Source organism: Procambarus clarkii, chromosome 18 (assembly GCF_040958095.1).
Source record: "Procambarus clarkii isolate CNS0578487 chromosome 18, FALCON_Pclarkii_2.0, whole genome shotgun sequence".
Lineage (NCBI taxonomy): Eukaryota > Metazoa > Arthropoda > Malacostraca > Decapoda > Cambaridae > Procambarus > Procambarus clarkii.
The window spans coordinates 36,133,875-36,156,121 of NC_091167.1; positions in this window are offsets into that span (position 1 = coordinate 36,133,875).

Here is a 22,247-nt window from a genome sequence, read left to right on the forward strand (position 1 = left end):
CTGTCTAGCCGTCCCACACAGCTGTTGTGTCCCGCCGTCCACACAGTTGTTCTGTCCAGCCGTCCACACAGCTGTTCTGTCCAGCCGTCCACACAGCTGTTCTGTCCAGCCGTCCACACAGCTGTTCTGTCCAGCCGTCCACACAGCTGTTCTGTCCAGCCGTCCACACAGCTGTTCTGTCCAGCCGTCCACACAGCTGTTCTGTCCAGCCGTCCACACAGCTGTTCTGTCCGATCCGTCCTCCGTTCAGCGAGTCAAAAAATGCTCTTCCCAAAGTCGAACCCGAGTCTTCTAAAGTCGTTCGGCGTTTTTTTTTTTTTTTGGTTCAGTCATGCTGCTTTTTTTATTTAAGTCGCGCGGCGATTTTTCTTAAGTCACACAGCTGTTTTTCTTAAGTCGCGTTGCTGTTTTCTGAAGTCGCACATCAAACTTTAATTAGAAAAAGTCCTCTTAGTGTTGCTGTCTACATCCCGACCTCCTTACATGAAGTTAATGGCAATCAAGGTTTTTGAATGTATATATCAAAAACATGGGCGACCTTAACTGTTAGAACAAACTTTCTGCCAGAGTGTGTGTGTGTGAGTGTGTGTGTGTGTGTGTGTGTGTGTGTGTGTGTGTGTGTGTGTGTGTGTGTGTGTGTGTGTGTGTGTGTGTGTGTGTGTTCGTGACTGGGTGTTCGTGTATTTTTGTCTGCTTCTGTGTCTGTTTTTGCTGTATAAATCGATCATTAAATATTCAACCTTTTCCACAAGCACCGAGTCTTAGTGATCCTTTGATGTTCACAGCTGTGGGATGATCGGTCGTCGTGGCGAAGATGCGAGGTTAGGGTCTTTGTATTGTTTCTTGTAGTTGTCGAACCTCTTTTACATAGACGTAATGGCTTGGTGCTTTCCTCCCTGATAGTTCTCATCCCTTCTTTTTCATCTGTTCCCGAAGACCTGATATTTGGTGATAATATCTGATATCTTGCTGTCGATCGATACAGCCTGCTATCTGTTTTAAAGTAATTTTACACACATATACATACACTCACATCCGCGCTCACACACACACACACACACACACACACACACACACACACACACACACACACACACACACACACACACACACACACACACACACACATACACACACACACACACACACACACACACACACACACACACACAGGTAACAGGGGATAAGAGTTCAACGTGATAAGTGAGAGTCATTGCTTTAACTGAGAAGTTGATGGAACATCGGGGCCAAGAGCAATCGTTCGTACCAGTGCTCTGTTTAACAGCACCTTTTGGTAAGTGTTAACTTACCGAAGTAAGTGGTAAGTGCAGCCTAACACTTTTCTAAATGCTAACTGGATAGGTAAGTACTGAACACAAGTGTTAGGCCGCTGGCGAATCAATTATGAAATCCCCCTAAAAATCTAGGGAATATTTATCATCCCCTCGTACGTGTGTCAGGGAGGGGAAAAAAGGAACCTATATGTTACGACAATATCAGGATGATATCTTTACTGGGGAAAAAGAATGGTCGCGCGTACCTTCGTGTTATCCTCATGGTGGCTGCCCCCTCTCTCTAGTACCAAGGAGACATTATTTGAACTAAGGAATGATGGAGCTAATCTTGGTGGCGAGAGAGGAAAGGAGGAGATAATGCAGGCTGGTTCGAGAGAGAGAGAGAGAGAGAGAGAGAGAGAGAGAGAGAGAGAGAGAGAGAGAGAGAGAGAGAGAGAGAGAGAGAGAGAGAGAGAGAGAGAGAGAGAGAGAGAGAGAGAGAGAGAGAGAGAGAGAGAGTATGTGTGTTGTGTTCGAAGAGAAATAGCAAGAGGCGCAGCAGAAGAGGGGAAAAAAATAGGGTAATGGGAAGTTAAATACCTTTTAGAGGACATCTGGGTGGCTTATTTTCCTTGGGAATTGCCAACACGCATTACTTTTCTTCAGGAGTGGAGTGCGAGGCCTGATAGTCCGCGAACTGCTCCAGGATTTTAAGGTTTCGTTGTCAGGCGGAGTTGGAAGTGCTACAGTTTAGGAGTAAACCATTACAAGTAGACCGCGTGTGCCGGTCGTTACGTTAGTGAAGTTTTAGGCAGGGCAATAATTTCTTATCTGGCAATTTTGAGCATAACTAAAGTTATGATATAGGGAAATAAATACATTTTTATAATGGAAATTCGTGTTTCGTATTTTGTGGATGTTTGGGGAATTCGGTCTGAGTTCTAAGTCTCTTTTTCCTCTCTCCAACTCCTGAACTTATTAGTGACGTTCATCTGAATGGAATTTAAATGGTACCATTATGATAATGGTATGATTTAAATTGTTCTTATGATAATTTAAATTTAAGTAATAATTAAATCATACCGCTTGGATTTTTTTTATATATAGCTAAAGGGGAAAAATAATATTGACTCATAAGCTAATTTTTTTTCTCCCTTTTTCGTGGTATATATATATATATATATATATATATATATATATATATATATATATATATATATATATATATATATATATATATATGTCGTACCTAGTAGCCAGCCAGAATGCACTTCTCAGCCTACAATGCAAGGCCTGATTTGCCTAATAAGCCAAGTTTTCCTGAATTAATATATTTTCTCTAATTTTTTTCTTATGAAATGATAAAGCTACCCATTTCATTATGTATGAGGTAAATTTTTGGTTATTGAAGTTAAAATTAACGTAGATATATGCCCGAACCTAACCAACCCTACCTAACCTAACCTAATCTATCTTTATAGGTTAGGTTAGGTTAGGTAGCCGAAAAAGTTAGGTTAGGTTAGGTTAGGTAGGTTAGGTAGTCGAAAAAACATTAATTCATGAAAACTTGGCTTATTAGGCAAATCGGGCCTTGCATAGTAGGCTGAGAAGTGCGTTCTGGCTACTAGGTACGACATATATATATATATATATATATATATATATATATATATATATATATATATATATATATATATATATATATATATATATATTATTAAATATGACCGAAAAAGTAAGATTGATAATTCTAACACGAATTTTCTCAATCTTTCGTACATTTCTTTTCACTGTTGGAGGTAAATCAAAAATCAATTCTCCAAAATTTGATTTACCTCCAACAGTGAAAAGAAATGTACGAAAGATTGAGAAAATTCGTGTTAGAATTATTAATCTTACTTTTTCGGTCATATTTAATAATATATGCCTACAGGAAAGACTGCTACCAAAATATACTAATATATATATATATATATAGATATATATATATATATATATATATATATATATATATATATATATATATATATATATATATATCCCTCATAGTTTAGTTCATATGGCTTATCAATGAGTGAATTCAGCATTGTTTAGGTCATGTGGTTTAAACTTCGTATTTTGGATCACTAACTGAAATGACAGAGGCCATTAGCGAGTCAATTTTGGACGCTTTCTGCATGTAAGGTTCGTGAAAGTCAGTAAAGATCCGTAAAGGTCAAGTGATCTACTATCCATAATAATGTGTCTGTAATGCACGATTGTTTTGTCCTCTGCATTTAAATAAAATAGTATATTGTATTGGGAGTATATTATTAAATTTCTTAGCTAGCTTTATTTATTGTAACTTTTGAATTTGTATTATTCATTGCGTAAATTTACCTTGTGTGTGTATGCGCTATAGGTTGATTTTATGTATTTGTTTTACTCCTAGAATTTAGATCATATTAACTGACATGGAGTTATGGAGGACCTTTTTAAACATCTCGTGAAGTGTTGTAAATTGGAAGGTTGTCATGTTGGGTATTAATATAACTATAAGCTGTACCACTTTTGTTAGAAAGAAAGAATTTCAATACATGATGCATATATGAATGAAATATCAGTACCTTCCTCATGAGTCGACATTCTGCTTTCATCCCTCTCGTGCTTATTCTTTTATGTGATTTCCCCCGCCTAACTTTCTTTAAATTTTTACAATGTGAATATACTCCTACAACTTTTTTTAAAATTTGTCTATATCTCAATGATACCAAGTTATACGAGCCACACCGCTAATCTGATATTTCCTTATTGAACCATCTCATTAATTAAGTACCATTGGTTCACTTTGAACAATCCTTTGGTAGCGAGCTTCATTTATGTTCTTATATCGCTAAAATCAATTCCTTGCCTCATGGTAATGGCTGTGTGCTGTTATATACTGTTATTAACGCCTTGTTACGTGACCACTATGCCACTGCTATTCTATATATAATGATAAAAACTTTTCAAGATACGGTTAACATACATGAGATTTAAATACGATAATAAAACTGCGGTATTGTTACTCTGGAAAATCTCTAAGATCAACGTATCATTGACGTAATGACCTCGGAGGAGGTTCATGGTTAAAAAAATGTGATGACCACTAAGAAGGTTAATAGTGTAAACGTCATGACCATGGTGAAGATTAATAGTGTAAATATCATGACCATTGGTGAAGATTAATAGTGTAAATATCATGACCACCGAGGGATTTAATAGTTTAAACGCCGTGACCCATTTGAAGATAATCTCGTTTATCGTTATTAATATACGTCTATTTTTATTAGCTGTCCGGCCGGATGCTGTAAGCACGCGAGCTGACTGTGTAAACGTCGACTGGTCCTGCAAATAAACATCTTCCTTGTGCTCTTGACTCGATCCTTATCGACGAAAGCGCTTAGCTAAATGTTTGTGTTTCAATGGCAAATGGTGCACTACCTGAGAGGGAAGAACGTTGAGTCTCAGCGTATATTCAAGTCGAGGAACCTCAGGTCTTCCTTGTTCACGACATGTCGTCATCTTCAGCCTCGAAATGCATTTTTTGTTTTCCATTTATTTGGTGTTTTATCGATGATCTGAAATAATTTTCCTTGTTGACAGTACGACACAACAGAAGTTCATATCCGGAATGAAAAATTTAACATTGCAATACTGTAAGCAAAAGATAAATTCAGATCATTGCAATGTCTACTCAGATCAACATTTACAATGTGCAGTCAGGTCAACATTTGCATTGCACAGGCTGATCATTTAGAGATGTTAATGAACTCTGGTGTTATTTCAGACCTTGCTTAGTTTCAAGACTTCAAAACATTACCTAGCTTCATTCTCTTAAAGGTAATCTATAAATATTTTATTTATCACATCTCTAATAAATATTGTCCTTAGGAAGAATTCATTCCTAGTTTAAGTCCAATATCACTTCCTTCCCCCGTCTCATCCCAAATCCTTATCCTAACCCCCTCCCCCCCCTTCCAAGTGCTATATAGTCGTAATGGCTTAGGGCTTTCCCCTGATAATTCCTTCCTCCCATCTATTTTTGTTGTTAACCTAATCATAATAATAATAATAATTGTAAACATAAACATAACTTTACTGTTCCCCATTTGTCCGCCTCTCTTGTTTTTCATATTTTTTCCGGTTTCCCGCTTCGTTTTATCCATTTCCTGCATCCTCAAATCTCACAGAACCAATCAGAAATCCTGAACCCACATTTCCTAAAACGCTTTACCTTCACCTCCAGCCGATGGGAGCCTGAAGACGGACCAAAAGTTTAATAATATCGGATCAAAGCTCTTGCAAAACGATTCAGATATTTGGTCTTCAACCAACGGGGCTGAAACAGCACAAGTCAGAGAACTATTGTGAGATCCGCTCCTTCACTCACTCTCCGGAGAAGCCCAGATGATGGCTGGGTTGAGGAAAGGGAGTGGCGTACGTGGGTGAGTAGAGAGTGGATAGGTGGGTGCGTAGAGAGTGGATAGAATGAAAGAATAGGTAGAATGAAAGTGTGTAACTCGGTGGGTAGGGAGTGGGTAAGTGGATGGGTAGAGGCGCGGAGAGAGAGAGAGAGAGAGAGAGAGAGAGAGAGAGAGAGAGAGAGAGAGAGAGAGAGAGAGAGAGAGAGAGAGAGAGAGAGAGAGAGAGAGAGAGAGAGAAAGAGGGATGTGTGTGCATTGAGAATAGCTAGGTGGGTGAAAGTAGCGTGGAAAGATGGATACATATTGGATAGGTAGGAAGCTGGAAACAGGGTGGATTGAGAAAGGGAACATGGGCGGACAGAGAGTAAGTAAGTAGGTGGTGGAGAGTGAAGAAGTGAGTGGATGGTGAGTAGAGTTGGTAGATATATTGTGGATCGGTGAATATGTAAAGAGGGAACAGGTGGGTGTGTAGAGGTGTATAAAAGGTGGGTATGTAGTTGAATATAGACAGTAGGTGGGTAAGCAGAGAGTTTGGGTGTGGATGAAGAGAGAGGAATTTAGAAGGATAGTGAGTGTTTAGATGGGTGACTATAGACGAGATAGATGGGATGATAGAAAGTGGGTAGGAAGGCGGATGGAAAGTGGGCCGGGAAAGTAGGAGGAAGAGAATGTTTACCCTGACCTATACGCGATGCGCGATTATTGCTCTGGTGTTGACAAGCCACATCTGGGGGCAGGGAGTCTGAAAAGAGAGAGAGAGAGAGAGAGAGAGAGAGAGAGAGAGAGAGAGAGAGAGAGAGAGAGAGAGAGAGAGAGAGAGAGAGAGAGAGAGAGAGAGAGAGAGAGAGAGAGAGAGAGAGGGAAAGAGGGAGAGAGGGAGAGAGGGAGAGAGGGAGAGAGAGAGAGAGAGAGAGAGAGAGAGAGAGAGAGAGAGAGAGAGAGAGAGAGAGAGAGAGAGAGAGAGAGAGAGAGAGAGAGAGAGAGAGAGAGAGAGAGCTTTATGGTTCAAGGCTTCGAGCAAGGTTCTTGCTGGACAAGTCTGAGAGCTGGCACTTGGCAGACAAGCCAGCGAACATACAACGTAACCCCAAGGTCAGTTTTACTATATGCTGTTTCAAAGTTGTAGCAAAGTTAGAAAGGTTGTCGTTGCGTTGCGAGACTACTGGGAGTTAAGAGATTTCATTGAAGATATTTCTAATATCTCAATTCTGAGATCTATCTGAGTTCACAGCCTAGGGATTGCCCTCAAGGCCAAATTGGAGAGTATCCTTTCGGTACTGATGTCGACTAATTTAAGGGTTAATACATCGACATCAGTAAAAAAAAACTAGATAATAATAATAAGTAAACGGCAAAATTAGAAAAATCCGATTGCTTAAATAATTAAGCAGTAGTACAGAACTCTACCATATCTGGACAAGGAGTTTGTCTTTAGTACAGTAGGGTTTAGTAAGAACTAGAAGCTACAAAACAATACAATAATGGGTGAACTAAACACTGACATTCAGGGAACATTGACGCTTAGTTGTTGATCAATATCTTTGATCTGTGCCGAAGAACATCGAGAAATAATACTGTCTGGATGACAAAAGCCCACGAATTTGATTAACGCGTCGCGACATTTGTAAAGATAATTTCCCAAGTTGCTGGAGTTGCATTCCTGCAATGGAAGTTTTCCCGCCTCAGTCGCGCGACGGGAAACGGTTGTTTCCCTCCACAGGCAGCGTCTCGCAGCCCGACAATTCAAATTCAAATGATCTGGATTTTCGCTTGAGTGGTCCAGCCTGAGAGGTACGTTGGTGCCTCAGCAACCCAGTCTCTTGACTTGCCACAACGTACAGAATACAAAGTCTTAACCTAATAAGAAATGCACTAACCCTAGCTACCTATATATATATATACCTAACCAATCCTTCCGATAAATAGAAAACGTGGATATTTGAGAGCCGCTACTGGCCACAAAGGTTGTTGTGGTCTACACTCTGGCAACCTGGCCAGGGTTCGTTCCTCCTCATGAATAACTGATGACAAACTTTTGCCATATGTTTTCATTTTAACAGGAAATGATACTTTGGCAGAAAACTCGACAGCTTTCTTCGCCGTCGTGGAGTTTGTCTCTAAGTTTACGATAACAACAAAAGATAGCAGCTAATCTGGAAACTATACTGCAGGTTGGTGAAACTCTGTAAGGGTACTATATATTTCTCTCTCTCTCTCTCTCTCTCTCTCTCTCTCTCTCTCTCTTTGTATATATATATATATATATATATATATATATATATATATATATATATATATATATATATATATATATATATTTATATATAGGAGTACCACCTGTGGATGTGTTTGTATGAACAATCAGCCTTGAAGAAGAGGAGAAGCTGCTTGCGGGAAAGCCTTGTTGGGCTCCCACCTGCGTAGGTACGTAATGTCTTTTCCTTGCATTCCATTTATTCATTGTAATTGTTCATTAACAGCCTGAGAGAGAGAGAGAGAGAGAGAGAGAGAGAGAGAGAGAGAGAGAGAGAGAGAGAGAGAGAGAGAGAGAGAGAGAGAGAGAGAGAGAGAGAGAGAGAGAGAGAGAGAGAGAGAGAGAGAGAGAGAGAGAGAGAGAGAGAGAGAGAGAGAGAGAGAGAGAGAGAGAGAGAGACAGACAGACAGACAGACAGACAGACAGACAGACAGACAGACAGACAGACAGACAGACAGACAGACAGACAGACAGACAGACAGACAGACAGACAGACAGACACAGACAGACACAGACAGACTATCAGAACTCTGCTCTGTGGTACTTTGGTGAAATCTAAAAGAAGCAAACCTTTCCCGGCTTGAAGAATTTGTCTAAGAGGAGAGGATTTGATTGTTGAGATTGTTTACCGGGGAAAAATCGCATTTGTGTTGTGCCGAGAGTCCGAACACCTTCACAGACACCAACGTAATCATGTTGGGAAGTGTGCGTGTCCCGTCTGTGTAGATTAAATACACACAGACACACACACACACACACACACACACACACACACACACACACACACACACACACACACACACACACACACACACACACACACACACACACACACACACACACACACACACACACACACACACACACACACACACACACACACACACACAAATCCTCACTCCCATGGAACAGCTTTCCCCCCCCACCTCACAAATCCTCACACCCATGGAACAGCTTCCCCCCCCACCTCACAAATCCTCACACCCATGGAACAGCTTCCCCCCCTCACAAATCCTCACACCCATGGAACAGCTTCCCCCCCCCCCCCACCTCACAAATCCTCACACCCATGGAACAGCTTCCCCCCCCCCCACCTCACAAATCCTCACACCCATGGAACAGCTTCTCCCACCAGCAGAACACTCACCAAGGAGGCGATTTGAGAAGGGACAGAAGAAAGTGAGCCTCAGGGGCAATGTACACTAACATAGATGGAATTACAAATAAAGCAAATGTGCTTTGAGAATGGGTACTAGAGGAAAACCCAGACATAATAGCCCTCACAGAAACAAAGTTAACGAAAACCATATCAAATGCAGTGTTCCCTCAGGAATATTATGTTAATGAAAGAGAGAGAGCAGGAAGAGGTGGAGGTGGTGTAGCTCTGCTCGTAAGAAAAGGCTGGGACTTTGAGGAGATGGTCATTCAGGGCTGTGAGGGTTTCAGTGACTACATAGCAGGTACTATAACAAATGGAATGCATTAGGCTGAATGCATTATTAGACTGCATGGTTGACAAATGGAATGCATTAGGAAGTGATGTGGTGGAGGCTGACTCCATACACAGTTTCAAGTGTAGATATGATAGAGCCCAATAGGCTCAGGAATCTGTACACCAGTTGATTGACGGTTGAGAGGCGGGACCAAAGAGCCAGAGCTCAACCCCGCAAGCACAAATAGGTTAGTACAATTAGGTGAGTACACACACACACACACACACAAACACACACACACACACACACACACACACACACACACACACACACACACACACACACACACACACACACACACACACACACACACACACACACACACGCACACACACACACACACACACGCAATAAGGGGACCAGAGGAGCCTGCAGGTGCAGTAACACAGTAGAAGCAGCCCACTGGGACCTCTCGTTCCCAGCATCACTACATCTCCGGACCAGTCAAACATAATGAAGTACGGCAACACAGTGCTATCCCTCCAAGCCACCGCGTTCTATCTTCTCGACCTCCAATACCTCCCTGTCAACCGTACAGACCAACCACACACACACACACAAGTATTCCTACATTCACCAAACATTCGAGGAAAATTTCACTCATCATTTTCTTTTCATCGTGTCTTTTGGAATAATTTACATTTAAAATGTCTGGTGATACGACGAGATATTCAGTGCGACAGGTGAAGGAAACGTTTTGAGCGAGTATCATGGCAGTGATAACTCCTTCAAAGGAGCATCGCAATGATATTATTGACGCTCGATGGGCTACAAAGCTTGTTTACATCCTTGGGGGGGGTGTTTTTCTTCCCGTTTGCACATTTGGAATATATAATTTTTTTTGTTCTATTGAAATGCCTTTCGCTGTCTGGGAGTTTATAAATGCTTTGCTCTCGGGAGCATTGGTTCTATCGCAAATATAAAATTTTAAATAAATCATTTATAATTCTTTATAATTTTCTGTTTTCTACTGAATGACACAGAAAATAGTTTTATGATGTTAGGAATGATATAAATGTATACAAATAAAATATAAATATGTAACAACAGCCAATTTCTAAGCTGTTTATGATGCGTCTTAAAATATTAATGAATTAAAGATTATGGATGATTAAAAGCGTAAATCAGACATTTATGTAAATGATTTTGGGGGAATATCTACAGGAGCAGTCTGGTACTGGACAACAGGCCTTCTGCAGTGTCTTTAACGTTTATGCTCTTAAATGAGTCACAGTGATATCAGAAGGAACTTCGTCAGCTTAAAAATCTTAAATAAATGGAACGAATTAGATGAGGAAGTTATCGAGTTAAATTCAATAAACAGTTTTAAACCTAATTAAGTTTCTGACTCAGGAAGCAAAAACCGACCGGGATTCTTCCTCGTTGAGCAAAAACCCTGCTTGATTAGCTGTTCAACATTCAGACAAAATATCCAGATAAGCGACGAATTTTCCGGAGCGACATTAGCCCAAAGGTATAAAAGGTAGCAGAGTTAAAAATCCCACCAGTTATAACAGGACATGAGAAAAAAATCTGTTATTTTTCCTAATATCGATTACCTTCCAAAGCTGTGAAGCTTTGTCTCAATCACCTTCATAAGTTCTCAAAATCGTTACATTCCAATCATTTGGGCTATAATGACTATAATCCATGTTTCAGATATCAATATTGAGCAAAGATGTTGTCAAATATAAAGTAATTCAACATATGAAACCATTGTAGTAGGGACAGGTTTATAAATTTATTTCGCCATTTGGTTTCCTGTGTAAATAAAAATGCCGTGAGCGTAAGATCTCATTTCTAACACTGTTTCATGTTTGAGTTCAGCTCTTCTTGGAAGGCAGGTGATCCCTGAACACGTCATGACGAGCTGCGGTACTTCGTTCGTCCTGGAGACGTCGTTCATTCTAATTATCAGGTCTACCAAACTATTCATTGACCGTCGTTATCAGTCATGTGTCCGTTAGCCATAGACCTCTTGCACTAAAAGCTTCTGTACAATTGCAGTAAATATTTAACTATGGCTTTTTAGTCAGCCCGAAGATTGATGCATGATTAAAAATGCTGCCAAGTGAGGCCTGGGAGTCGAGATGGACCGCTGGCGAACGTCAATCACAGACAGACTCTCGATCTGTCTTCAACATCCAGTGTTGCAGAAAAGAATTAAAATATAGACCATTCGAATGTTCTGGCCGAATATAATCACATATAAAATATAATTTCGTAATTTGGTTTTCATTATTAATTAAAAAATAGTTAAATGCTTTCTGAATAATATATACAGTATACATTCAATATGAGAGAATGTCCTGTGAGTTTGTCTGTCTGTTCAAAGTTGGAAGCCACACACTTGAGGTTAGCTTTATCCAAATTTGTAGGAAAAAGGGTCAGGAGTCGGGACGGACACAGGCTGATCGGGGTAGGCCTAAGTTAAATGATTTAAGAAATATTATTATATATTCATATCCCCCCATCCGATCCCGGTCAAGTGCGATATATGTTATGATGTCCGAAGACCTTTTCATCAGAAAGGTGTGATAGGAGAAAAATTACTGACTCCCAACGGCCTAAAAGTACCAGTAAAAAAAAAATATGATGTATTCAGATCTGGAACCTATGTGGACCAGACCACACACTAGAAGGTGAAGGGACGACGACGTTTCGGTCCGTCCTGGACCATTCTCAAGTCGATTGTCCTGTGGACAATGATGGTGGAACCTATGTTTATAAGCAGAGCAAAACGTCCACCAGACTGTGGGACACATTGATTGCCAGAATCCGGTTGGGTTACCGTTACCTGTGGAAGGTGGCTACAGGTGACGGTTCTCTCAATCCTGTGCACTCCAGGTGCAAACTCTGTGAGCAGGAACATGTGAGAAGAAAATGTGAGCATTATCTTGACACTATATCACCGAAGCCCACTTATCAGTCCATTTAGACCCGTTGGCATGGGGTACCTGGAGTTTTGCAATTACTTTATTCCCTCTCTCGTGTTCTTGAAGATATCCTCATATTGCTCCCAGAGTCTGCCAGTGCAGTACTACTTATCACATGCCTCTGTATGACTAACCATCCTGTGTGATGAGGATTTTTAGCATCACGTAGCTAGTTTTTAACACACTCTGTACTCCCCTTCATGTAGTCTAGAGTAGCTGCACAAATGCAGATATACCTAAATCTGTTGATAATAATAATAGTAAAGAAACACTTCCTTATATAAACGCATAACTTTGTTTCATTTTCCATAATGTTATATTTTATGAAATACAAGAGGGCCTAATCATGGGAGGGACGGGAGAGGGCGATAACGGGGAGTTGGGGGGTTGGGGATGGGAAGGGGGAAGAAAATGACGGGAAGGGAGGGCGGAGGACGAGGGAAAGGGTGATCAGGGGTAGTGAGGACCAGGGGAAGGGTGAAGGGTGACAGCCAAGCTGGAACGCATGCTGGCGACGACAGTACTGAAAAAAATTATAAAGACAAGACGTCAGAAGTCAAAATAATGAGCAAGAACTAAATTGCATTTTGAAGAAACTGATAAAAGTTGTGATGACTAACTGGCTCTTGCTTCTCGGGAAGCACTCACTGCTCGACCTTCCCGTGAGACATAAATCATCTTTTATAAGTTCCCTTCTCAAAAGTTACTTTTTCTTGCTTCATCTTCTGTGCCTTGCTATTTCACTGCCTCTATTTTACGATTAAAGTTCACTATCTCTTGCGTATTTGCATTTATTCCTTTGCATATCCTTCAGCTACATCAAAGCTAGTGAGAATTGAAGCACCAGAGAGAGGGGAAGTTGTCCTCCCTTCAGAAATATCCGCTCGACTGAGGACACTACTGTGTAGCAATACATGGTCATCACAACATGAATAAGCTAATCTTCATACGCTAATGTTTTATACTATGATAAAGAAGAGAGAGAGAAAGAGAGAAAGAGAGAGAAAGAGAGAGAGAGAGAGAGAGAGAGAGAGAGAGAGAGAGAGAGAGAGAGAGAGAGAGAGAGAGAGAGAGAGAGAGAGAGAGAGAGAGAGAGAGAGAGAGAGAGAGAGAGAGAGAGAGAGAGAGAGAGAGAGAGAGAGAGAGAGAGAGAGAGAGAGAGAGAGAGAGAGAGAGAGAGAGAGAGAGAGAGAGAGAGAGAGAGAGAGAGAGAGAGAGAGAGAGAGAGAGAGAGAGAGAGAGAGAGAGAGAGAGAGAGAGAGAGAGAGAGAGAGAGAGAGAGAGATGAGTCTCGCTTGGAAGATACACTTCCCACAATGTTAAAGCAAAATCTCACCATTGGAAAGAAGAGTAAACCTACGGAAGAGGAGCGACCCACAATATGACAAGACAGTCCCATCATGGGAGGGGATTCTTATCATGGGAGAGGAGCCTAATCATTCGTGAAGAGTCCCACCATGAAATAGTAGTCTCATAATAGAGGGGAGGAGCGTGTGACGATGAGAAAGGAGCATCCCACCATGGAAAAGACGCGTGCCACCACGAGAAAGGAGCGTTCCCATCATGGAAAAGAAGCGTCCCACCGTGAGAGGATCGCCCCAGCCAGACAAAAAGATTAGGCCGGCAGCGTGTGACGGAAGGTGCTTGTTGACCCAGCCAGCTAATATGAACACACGCCCGCCAGACTCCGCGCTCGTCCTATCTATCAGACAGGTGAGGTCACTACGCTAGCCAGTAAGCTTTCAGGAATTTCTTATAGTTAGTGGTGGGAGGGGGGATTATCCCCGACTGGCTCGTTGATGAGGCTGAGTCCTTCATAAATCCAAAATGGAGGCAAAGGTCTGTCCATAGGATTGCAGATCGCAACCAAAAAATGATTCTTTCAGCGACATATAGTTCGTCATGGAGAAAGAGAGTCGCATGTACTGGAATATAACCGATCCATGGAAGTGTGTTGCATATACTGGGATATAACCGCCTCATGGAGCAGATGAACACAGGCTCAGTACCGTTCTATGGAAAGAACTAAAGATAACACAGTCTCAGTAAGGCACACAGTAAGGCAGTCTCAGGTACTGGGACGAAGCGCTTTGCGTTAAGATGTTAAAAGTTAAGCTTCCTGATTCTGACTACCGTCTTAAGGGAAGCCCATTCTCGGTTAAGACATTAATGTGACGCCTCTCGTTCTACCTGAGTGGATTCGGTTAATTATTAATCATTAATGCTATTCCGTTTTCTCGCTACCTGAACCGTGAGGTTCATTTGTTTATAATTAATGACTTGGATTCGCTGTTAATTACTTCTCAGTAGTTCTGGGTTTAATGTTATAGTTAATCACTTAAGTGAAGTCAGTTGCACAGCTCCAGAGCGCAAGTAACTGCATTAATTTGGATTACGTCACATGCTGCAAGATAATTATTTCCCGTCAGCTTAAGCACAACTGTTTGTAAAAGGAAAGTTCACAATTACCAAACCATTGACGAATGCAGCCCCAGTTTCTGGTTCTTAAGAAGTGACTAATTCAGACACCACTACATAGTTCCCCACTAATTAAATAGACAGCTCATTTGGCTGTCTCTCAGCCTCTATAACGCTTCATCTTTGTATGCAACTGAGTGACTATTCACTCTTATGTCTTTAAGTCTGCATGTTATTTCTTCAGTTATTTATCTCTTCACTTATTAGTATATTTCTCGGATCACCTAATCATTGACATATTGATCTAAACGTAAACAGCAGACGCAGATATACTCAGAGAGGTATACAGAGAGAGGTATACCCCGCTTCTCGGTGTATATATAGTTTACTTTGGCTCTGGACTACTGATCCGAACTAAAGTATTCTTGCTGGTTCGTTAAAAAATGTTAAAAATATCGGTAAAGATTAATTGTTCTCGTAGAAATGCTGATTCATCTTATCAACTTTAGTGTAACTGCAGATTTATATAATAATAATTTGAGTTTAATTTAAATTTTGCAAAATCGACTCCCAACTTACGTTTCGTTATCATCTGTCAGCTAACGATCCCTTATCAAGTGTCAACTATTAAATGACGTTTCGTTATCAACTGTCACCTGCTACATGGTGTTCTGCTGTCAACTGCTACATGGTGTTCTGCTGTCAACTGCTACATGGTGTTCTGCTGTCAACTGCTACATGGTGTTCTGCTGTCAACTGCTACATGGTGTTCTGCTGTCAACTGCTACATGGTGTTCTGCTGTCAACTGCTACATGGTGTTCTGCTGTCTACTGCTACATGGTGTTCTGCTGTCAACTGCTACATGGTGTTCTGTTGTCAACTGTTACAGGGTGTTCTGCTGTCAACTGCTACAGGGTGTTCTGCAGTCAACTGTTAGCTCATTTCATTATCAGATATCAGCTGCAAAGCTGACGTTTCTATATCAGCTGTCAACTGACGTCTCCTTGTCCACTGATAGTTGATGTTCCACCTTTATCCCGGTTGAACACCTTATAGCAGATCAACTTTCCCCTGGCACTTACTTATGAACTATCAGGATAACATTCCCTTATCAACTGTCACTGTGTTTGAGACCCCATGCAACCTCTGCAGCTGACAACTGCATCTCAACTTTGAAACTAAAAATGAAACTTGGTTTCCTGTTCGACTATCAACTCCACAAACTCTTACTGAGGCGCTCGTAGGAGAACTATTTTCGCTGTTTGTAGAAAGCTTGAGGTGTTTGATTTTCATGTTAATAATGTTGAAACCGGGTTTAAATTATTTTGTATATGTACTGACTAAATTATTTTTAATATTGTAAAGTTAAATTTCCAAGTGTCTGATTGTTAACATTTTGATTAGTAATATCTTGAGTGCTAACATATTGAGCGCTAATATCTTGAATTGTGATTCCTTGAGTGTGAATATACTTAATGATAATTTTTTTGGAATGTTAGTAACTTGAGTGTTAATAAATTGAGTGCAAATATTTTGTAAATTTTGTTAAGATATACTTATATTTATAGGTTTCTTAATACAAAATATGTGTTTCACTTTCATCTTTCTTGAAGATGATGTAAATGATCGTTAATGACTGACAACCTCAAGTCTTCCCATCTTTTAAATACTGTATTTAATTAACAATGATATCTAGAAACAGACATAAGAAACCAAATAATTCCTTGCACGTTCTCCTAATACCATTATCTCCCGAGACCTCTGTAGAGCACATTTCTCTTTGATACGATACCGACTTGGACTGGTCGGTACAGCAGCGGTTTAGCTTCATGCTGGTCGGCTTTCGATGACTGAAGTAATTGGGCACCATTTCTTTGCCCCGTCCTCCTATCCCAGCTTCTATCCTGACCTCGTATCTGTTCAATGTATTATATAGTCACACTGACTGAGCGCTTTCTGTTCCTCAGAATAATCATACGTGACCTCTTTCCTTTTCACTTCTTAGTGTCTGGCTCCCTTTAAACCCCAAACTCCAGACCCTTTCTCAGTACTCTGAACATGAGCTTCCAACCCCTATGCCTTTAAGCTTCATCCTTCAACCACTTGTCTCTTTAAACCTCAACCTCCACCCTACAGTCTACTTACATCAGCCTGGCCTCCAGCACCTATCAACTCCTTACATCTGAGCATTTTTATATCTCCCATGCCTTGAGAAGAGCAGACAAGCACGACAGAATTTTTTTAAAAGATAAGATTGAATGTTGCTTAAACACTTTTTAAAGGTTCACAAGTAACAACAAAAATCTATGAAACAGACAAGCGTATATAGTCCAAATAAAAATTCACTCAAAGAAACCAAACGCAAACTGTTAAAAGTTATATTAAATGGAATAGTCTCCTATGGCTGCCACATAATAAGGATAGGGAGACAAGGGATTTAGCCTTGCTAATCAGGGAGAACTGGAAACTGGAAGATATGTTACTATCATATTGTGGAGAGCTTAATAGCTACATATCCGGCACCATAATAAAACGAGGGCACACATTAACTGTCTTGATGTTATATAACTAGCAATATGTCAGGATGTTCAGTGTAACCTACTAGAATGGGTTCAGGGTCGGTAAATCTCCATCACAGTCGCCATCACAGAATTTCCTCTACGGCCAAAATGTCAGATAGGAGAGACAAGGGTGAGTAAACTGTCTAAATGCCTTTAGCACTGCTACACCTGAGTCTAGTCACACATTGGAGACACATTCTTGAGTGTCTGGGAAGATATTCTAATGAAAGATGAACTTCTTAAAATAATGAAGTGAAATAAAAATGCTTCTTAAAATACTGAATTATTTCCAAAATAATGCCATCAAGCCAATCCCACAGCTGAAGCATGAGCTATAATAAAACTAACTTCGCGTCACTGGAGAACAGAAAACACAAGGGTGACAGCTAAGACAAAAGCATTCAATTTGACATAGGAAGGACATCAACAAGGGCACATACACGGAAATCTTTACATCAGAACGAATGAGAGGAATGTTACAACTGTTTTCGCTTTCATTGTCAGAGAAGTAAAGAAATAGAATGAATTAGGAAGTGGAGGAAGCTGACTCAGTTTACAGATTCCAATGTACACTAGGCCAGGAGACTAAACGGTTGGTAAATCAGAACAGCAATCGATTGAAGGTTGAAAAGCAGAGCCCAAGAACTGAAACCCAGCTACGACAAGCAGAGTTGGATGAGCACAGCAAGGTAATCACAAACAAAACAAACATTTAGATCAATAAACTGCGCATTTCTGCTCATGATTTATAGACCGCGGCAAGCCACGATCCGCTAGATATTCATTATTTTACGTTCATGTAACGATGCAATATTTAATGCCAAGTTTTGGGTGCTACACACGCACAGAGTCGCTGCCTCGTGGACTTAAATGACCCAGTAAATCACACCTCTGGAAGCCATTGCGGATGTGCATTATGTAATGAACATAAAGCCTCACTGCCCGAGGTGTCGAGGGCACCTTATACAAAGGGTAAATACACTTTGTTTTATATTATATTGAAGTAAGAATAATATTAGGAGAGAGAGAGAGAGAGAGAGAGAGAGAAGAGAGAGAAGAAGAGAGAGAAGAGAGAGAAGAGAGAGAGAGAGAGAGAGAGAGAGAGAGAGAGAGAGAGGAGAGAGAGAGAGAGAGAGAGAGAGAGAGAGAGAGAGAGAGAGAGAGAGAGAGAGAGGGAGAGAGAGAGAGAGAGAGAGAGAGAGAGAGAGAGAGAGAGAGAGAGAGAGAGAGAGAGAGAGAGAGAGAGAGAGAGAGAGAGAGAGAGAGAGAGAGAGAGAGAGAGAGAGAGAGAGAGAGAGAGAGAGAGAGAGAGAGAGAGAGAGAGAGAGAGAGAGAGAGAGAGAGAGAGAGAGAGAGAGAGAGAGAGAGAGAGAGAGAGAGAGAGAGAGAGAGAGAGAGAGAGAGAGAGAGAGAGAGAGAGAGAGAGAGAGAGAGAGAGAGAGAGAGAGAGAGAGAGAGAGAGAGAGAGAGAGAGAGAGAGAGAGAGAGAGAGAGAGAGAGAGAGAGAGAGAGAGAGAGAGAGAGAGAGAGAGAGAGAGAGAGAGAGAGAGAGAGAGAGAGAGAGAGAGAGAGAGAGAGAGAGAGAGAGAGAGAGAGAGAGAGAGAGAGAGAGAGAGAGAGAGAGAGAGAGAGAGAGAGAGAGAGAGAGAGAGAGAGAGAGAGAGAGAGAGAGAGAGAGAGAGAGAGAGAGAGAGAGAGAGAGAGAGAGAGAGAGAGAGAGAGAGAGAGAGAGAGAGAGAGAGAGAGAGAGAGAGAGAGAGAGAGAGAGAGAGAGAGAGAGAGAGAGAGAGAGAGAGAGAGAGAGAGAGAGAGAGAGAGAGAGAGAGAGAGAGAGAGAGAGAGAGAGAGAGAGAGAGAGAGAGAGAGAGAGAGAGAGAGAGAGAGAGAGAGAGAGAGAGAGAGAGAGAGAGAGAGAGAGAGAGAGAGAGAGAGAGAGAGAGAGAGAGAGAGAGAGAGAGAGAGAGAGAGAGAGAGAGAGAGAGAGAGAGAGAGAGAGAGAGAGAGAGAGAGAGAGAGAGAGAGAGAGAGAGAGAGAGACAGATGTGTGTGTGAGTGGACAAATGTATTTACCTCACCAATATGCTCTGGTCTTAATTACAGTATGACATTACCTGATGAGCCGCACATAATGTTGCCACTTACTATGGTTACTCCTTGCCATATGACTGCTTCGGTTTCGTCAAGTAATAAGATAACTATCGTGGTTTACTTAACGAGACCACTCGCAAAATATTAATCAAAACCAGCAATCAAATGCACTCAGGTTCATTAAAATATTCAATTGTGATTCTCCAAGTTCAAAATGCGTTTTGATAACGAATTATATTATCAACCAAACATTAAGTTCTCGTTGTATATACGGCTGAGTCGGGGATTATATCATAGCAAGAATGGCCTGGTCTCGAACTTTCACAACTGCTATAAGACCAGTAGCGACACAATAATTAAAGGAACTAAGAACTCTGGTAAAATTTTAAAATTATTTACAATTGCGATTTATCCTTGCATGTATTGTTAGAATACGAAAACCGGTGTTATTTTCAACAGGAAGGATTAAAATACTCTCTCGATTTCCCTAAATTTATTTAAATTTTGTCAAAACACCAATAATATAATATCCTCTCTGGAACGTTAACAAACAAATAGTCTAAATACTTTTTTAGATTTAAATTTTTCTGTCCTGACCCCACACCCTCCGATTTGTCCTACACCCTTCCGATCTATAGCGCACTTCTCCGTTCTGTCCCATGGCCTTCTGCTCTGTCTCACATTCTTCCGTCTTTTCTTGCATGCTTCTATCACGTCCCACACCCTTCCGCTCAGTCCTACACTCTTCCGTTCCACCCTACATCCTTCCATTCTGTCCCACACCTTTCCGTCCTAATCCAGCACACTTCCGTCCTGTCCCACACCCTTCCACTCTGTCCCTTTAAGCCTGAATGGTGAATATTTCAGGCGTGAGTGAGAAAATGAGGACGTGATGAGTGCATATCTCCCAGTGAGCGTAGTGATTAACGCCCTGTTTCCCGTGTTTGTTCAGCATCTCTCACCGGTGGAGTGGTCGAAGTCCCTTCCCAGACCAGAGACGTGAAGACAAGGGTGATTCGGAAGAATCATTACATTAATTTAGCTGTTAATTAGCATAATGATCGTCGAGGCAAGTCAATCTTTCATCAGGAGAGGACTGAATACATTGGGATTTGGTAGAGCCGATTGTAAATATCAGAGAATCCATTAAGTTGCTTCTCGGCTGAGCTATTAAGCGCACCCGGAGAGGTCGTAGTTCTCCAACTGCTGCGAGGCACCACTGGCCTTAGTTTCACGTGGAGAGGCTTGGAGAATTCTGGTAGGCCTTAGTGAATCTTGGAGAAGCTCTAGCTATCACCACGCAGATTCTTGGAGGCATCTAAGTAACCCCTCACTAACTTGGACTGACTGTGGTATATTGTCTAGATAGCACGTCTTGGCAATCACTATCCCATCACCTAACATTCTGTCCCAGTCTGGTAATCTCCAGCGCACAAAGATTTTTTTCTTGATTACCGTGATTATATCCGGTGCAAATTGGCAATCTACGACTCGTATTGACTATATCTGGCATAGATAACTATAAAGAGCCATTGGCTATTCTGACACAACTTGCCTATCTCAGGTTAATATTGACCATATCTGGCTAAGATTAGCTATTGCATACTTTGACTATCCCTGACGCTCAGCGGTTACCTGTAGTTATCCTTGATTGATAGTCCCACTATAATCTCCGGGGCGTCTTAGCTTAGTCACGACTATCTGGCTCTTCTTGACTAAACCGGAGCTTTCTCTGGTTCTCCTTGACTAAACCGGAGCTTTCTCTGGCTCTCCTTGGCTAAACCGGAGCTTTCTCTGGTTCTACTTGACTAAACCACAGCTTTCTCTGGCTCTCCTTGGCTAAACCGGAGCTTTCTCTGACTCTACTTGACTAAACCACAGCTTTCTCTGGTTTTCTTTGACTAAACCGGAGCTTTCCCTGGCTCTCCTTAGCTAAACCACAGCTTTCTCTGCGTCTCTTTTGCTAAACCTTTACTGTTCAAGAAAGAACTTGGCTAACCTCTTGGTTTTAGGTTTTAACCTAACCTTGTTTCTAACCTTTAGCTAACTATCTCACTGACTGGTCATGCTTTGGCTCAGCCTGGCTTAACGGCAAGTCAAGTTTAGTGATCAAACTTAAAAAGAAAAATCTGCCAAAATTCAATGGAACATTTAAGTTATTGCATTTAATTAAGTTCTTTTGCTGTGCTCTGCTGCTAAAAGCAATGCAGAATTGACTAACCTTAAAGTATCCTGATTTCAATCTTTTTAATCTTTTTTTCTTAGAAAGAGTGAGGCTAACTTGGGGAATGTATTTTGTAATCATGGGAGGGATGTTGGATACAGCAAAATGAATAATGCATTGAAATGTTTTGTAAATGAAGTCAATTATAAGTATATAATCATTTATGAATAAGTATTTGTATTTGGATTGGTTTGATCGGTTAAGAGGAATTGTTCCTTGTGATTCATTTTATCCAATGCATTTAATTAGTTTCGTAGAAAATATATTAAAGGGAAAATTCCATTTATTTGATGGAATTATTTGTATTGATATTATTATCATTACTGTATTTTCATTTTGATGTTGCTAGACATAATTGTACGTTTTTGTACCGTTATCCGTAGCAGAGTTAATTTTGTTCTCATTTCTATATCGTTGTTGGTGCTTGTTTGTGTTTACTGAATACAATTTAGTTTCAATAACTGTTTATTGATGCTAGATTTTGTTGAAGAAACTGCATATTTCGGTAGCCAACCTCCTGCCAGAATAAGTTTCATAACTTTACATTTTGAAT